The following is a 4,592-nucleotide window of genomic DNA, read 5'->3' on the forward strand; positions in this document are numbered from 1 at the left end:
GACATCTGCAAAAGGGCAAACATTGATTATTTGAGAAATACAAGAACGAAAGGCGAGAGACAGTCAGAAGGCTACATCTCTTAGTTCTCAAGCATTTGTTTTGTCCACATTGCCCTTAGAAATCACACCTAATATCTCCTCGTCGGTCACATCCTAGATTTTTCAAAATTGAACTCGGATAAGAAAAAGAAAAAATTCATGGTTCGCTTAAGACTTTTTTTTACTAAGTACACAACCTACTCGTCAGAAGGGGAGAAGACAACAGAGTATACAATGGCAAAACAACAGGGAGAGTAGGGGCTGCAAAGCAAGCCTGTGCTGGTGAGGCAAGCCCACAACACCGACCTATGATTAGAGAGAGAGAGAGAGAGAGAGAGAGAGAGAGAGAGAGAGAGAGAGAGAGAGAGAGAGAGAGAGAGAGAGAGAGAGAGAGAGAGAGAGAGAGAGAGAGAGAGAGAGAGAGAGAGAGAGAAATAGGGAGAGAGAGAGAGAGAGAGAGAGAAAGTGAGAGAGAGAGGGGGGGGGGTGGTGGGGGTGGAGAGAGAACAAGAAGAGAGAAAATAGATTCAAAGGCAGTTCAGATGCAGTGAACATGATGCAATGCTTGGGGGGGGGGAGCTTCAGGATGGAAATAGTTCTGAACTGTTAGAGGGAGTCTGTGGCCCAAAGCCACTGGCTTCTGCGAAGATGGTAGTGGACGTTCACTTTGAAGGATTGTAGGCCCTTAGGAGGTGGTGGTTTGTTGAAGAGGGAGGATGGCAGCGCGTTCCAGGTGTTGATGATGTTGTATGGAAAGGCGCGTCTTAGGTAGTTAGGAGAGCCTGGAGGGAGAACATTTTCCAATTGGAAGGAGTGTGAAGTAAACTGTTGGCATTGTCTCCGGGTTACAGGTGCGGCGTGGTGGACGACAAGAGGGGGGACAATGGATCTCAGCAGAGGAGGACCTGGTTGGCCCAGTAGCTTGTAGACGAAAGTCAGTGCTGCCACTGTCCGTCGGGCCTCTAGGCTTTGTTGCAAGAGGTTGGGTCCCAGGATGTGGAGGGCACGCCTCTGCACTCTGTTATGGTGTTCAAGGTTAGTGGGAGCAGCTCCCATCCAGACAAGGGGAGCGTACTCGAGCAGGGGCCGGATGAAGCCGTGATACACGGCCAGCATGCCACGGCAGTCCAGAACACGAGCCTCAGTTTCAGATAGTTGGACTGAGTTTTCAGCATCCGTCGGAACACCACCGTCCTTCAAGGATTAAAGGCACAGATGCAGCTTCTAAGGCGGGGGGGGGGGGGGGGGGGAAGGGGTCTATCAGGTTTTTTTTCAGCATGATCCAGAAACGTTTGCAGCAGCACATGCATTACTTCGTCCAGAATACTGATCTCACTCGCAGTTTTTCGCAATGTGAGGGCAGAAGAATCAAGATCACAGAAGAGATCACGGAGAAGCTGATCAAAATACACAACTGCTCCTGGGTCACCTATCAGGTGAGAAACTGGTTGGAAAACTGAAACGAACAAAGAGGGATTTATTCTTCTGATACGGTGTGTGGATGGTGCGGAGTTCTAGAAGCCATGAGGCCTCACCGCACATTTTATTTTATTTTATTTTTTTTTCTTATTTTTACTAGGGAATTCCCAACAGGCGTCATCGTCTTCTTACAGGAACCTTAAGAAAGTCTTGATGGATGAACAAAATTCAGCAGGTGAATTAGAAAGGCGGTAAGCAGGTGGCAGTGCATTCCACCGGTCAGCGCCTACGTAAGAAATTGCACTGAAACCATAGCGTGTGCTAGCAGTGGGTAAAACAAGCGCAGCACACACCTGACCACAGGTAAGGGCAGCAGTGTGAGCACCGTGAGCACGAAGAGTAAAGCGGTCTCATAGGAGAGAGCAGGCAAGACCATTCAAGCAGTGATACACAAATACATAGGTCTTGGAATTGAGGCGTTGTTCAAGGGTGTATACATTGGTGTTACTGTAGAGAAGGGCAGTTGGAGTCTTTCTATCCAAGGAAAAAAAATTATCTTTAGCGCTAAGCGGTTGGCAGAAAGAAGTTTGTTATAAAGAGCTTGCGACAAACAGTGTACGTATGCGGTGCTGTCACACACAAGTGTAGACTGAATTATAGAGAGGTAGAACAGTTGCTTGCCAAGATACTGAGATTCTGTTTTGTATGCACAAAGGCTCCTACTTTCGTGTTAAAAGATGTACACACCGCTGGTATTTGGTCGGAAAAGGATAGATGCTCGTCAACTACTTCAAGTAATATTCCTAAATAGCCGGCGGAAGCAGAGGGGGCAATGGGGGTGTCACGACAGAGAATTGCTGTACCAGGTGGCTGCTCTTTACCAGGGCGGCAAAGTATTAAAGCCTGGGTCTTAGATGGATTCAATAAAAGTCCTTTCCTTTCAAGATAGCCATCGAGAGCAGCCAAGTCCTCGCTCAGTCGAGCAGTTCCTGTTTGACAAGAATGGCTACGGATATGGAAGGTTATAACATCTGCAAAGAGTTTGTTAGATGAATGCCTGAAGCATTGTGGTGCATCGCGGGTTTATATACAAAAGAGCAGTGGCCCAAGGACAGAGCCTTGAGGGACACCTCTTGTTCATACGGACCTTGTGTGGGCAGGCGTGTGTTTACCGCCATATTGCCAGGTGTGTCTTTACCACCATATTTATCAACCATAAGTACAGCTGCAGTGGTGTCTTCAATTTCATTCTCCCGAGTCAAGCTCCGTATGAAGACATCCAAGAAGAAGAAGATTGCCTGATGAGTCCAGCGGGGACGAAACGTACGTCGCAATCGAGCTATGCCGCTGCTGTGTCATCATCTATGTGCCATGCGCTACTTGATGTACCAGCCTGCTATGCCAGATACCGCCAGCCATGCATCGACCAGGCGCCAGGCGCGAACTGATGGTGGTGGTGGTGAGAAGGAGAGCTCTGTGCCAGAACTTTGCAGCCTAGAGAGCGTGTGTGGGCAGGCGTGTGTTTACCGCCATATTGCCAGGTGTGTCTTTACCACCATATTTAACAACCATAAGTACAGCTGCAGTGGTGTCTTCAATTTCATTCTCTCGAGTCAAGCTCCGTATGAAGACATCCAAGAAGAAGAAGATTGCCTGATGAGTCCAGCGGGGACGAAACGTACATCGCAATCGAGCTATGTCGTTGCTGTGTCATCATCTATGTGCCATGCGCTACTTGATGTACCAGCCTGCTATGCCGGATACCGCCAGCCATGAATCGACCAGGCGCCAGGCGCGAACTGATGGTGGTGGTGGTGAGAAGGAGAGCTCTGTGCCAGAACGTTGCAGCCTAGAGAGCGTGTGTGGGCAGGCGTGTGTTTACCGCCATATTGCCAGGTGTGTCTATACCACCATATTTATCAACCATAATTACAGCTGCAGTGGTGTCTTCAATTTCATTCTCCCGAGTCAAGCTCCATATGAAGACATCCAAGAAGAAGAAGATTGCCTGATGAGTCCAGCGGGGACGAAACGTACGTCGCAATCGAGATGTCGTTGCTGTGTCATCATCTATGTGCCATGCGCTACTTGATGTACCAGCCTGCTATGCCGGATACCACCAGCCATGCATCGACCAGGCGCCAGGGGCGAACTGATGGTGGTGGTGGTGAGAAGGAGAGCTCTGTGCCAGAACTTTGCAGCCTAGAGAGCGTGTGTGGGCAGGCGTGTGTTTATCGCCATATTGCCAGGTGTGTCTTTACCACCATATTTATCAACCATAAGTACAGCTGCAGTGGTGTCTTCAATTTCTTTCTCCCGAGTCAAGCTCCGTATGAAGACATCCAAGAAGAAGAAGATTGCCTGATGAGTCCAGCGGGGACGAAACGTACGTCGCAATCGAGCTATGTCGTTGCTGTGTCATCATCTATGTGCCATGCGCTACTTGATGTACCAGCCTGCTATGCCGGATACCGCCAGCCATGCATCGACCAGGCGCCAGGCGCGAACTGATGGTGGTGGTGGTGAGAAGGAGAGCTCTGTGCCAGAACTTTGCAGCCTAGAGAGTGTGTGTGGGCCGGCGTGTGTTTACCGCCATATTGCCAGGTGTGTCTTTACCACCATATTTATCAACCATAAGTTCAGCTGCAGTGGTGTCTTCAATTTCATTCTCCCGAGTCAAGCTCCATATGAAGACATCCAAGAAGAAGAAGATTGCCTGATGAGTCCAGCGGGGACGAAACGTACGTCGCAATCGAGCTATGTCGTTGCTGTGTCATCATCTATGTGCCATGCGCTACTTGATGTACCAGCCTGCTATGCCGGATACCGCCAGCCATGCATCGACCAGGCGCCAGGCGCGAACTGATGGTGGTGGTGGTGAGAAGGAGAGCTCTGTGCCAGAACTTTGCAGCCTAGAGAGCGTGTGTGGGCAGGCGTGTGTTTACCGCCATATTGCCAGGTGTGTCTTTACCACCATATCAACCATAAGGTCAGCTGCAGTGGTGTCTTCAATTTCATTCATTCGAGTGATTGTTAAAAACATTAGTACTGTGCAGAAGAAGCGGTCCGAAAACAAATCTCGAGTCTGTTGCGAGGACATCTCAGTCTGTTGCGAGGACATTGGAACTCACCAC

This window comes from Sycon ciliatum, chromosome 3, assembly GCF_964019385.1.
Source record: "Sycon ciliatum chromosome 3, ocSycCili1.1, whole genome shotgun sequence".
NCBI lineage: Eukaryota > Metazoa > Porifera > Calcarea > Leucosolenida > Sycettidae > Sycon > Sycon ciliatum.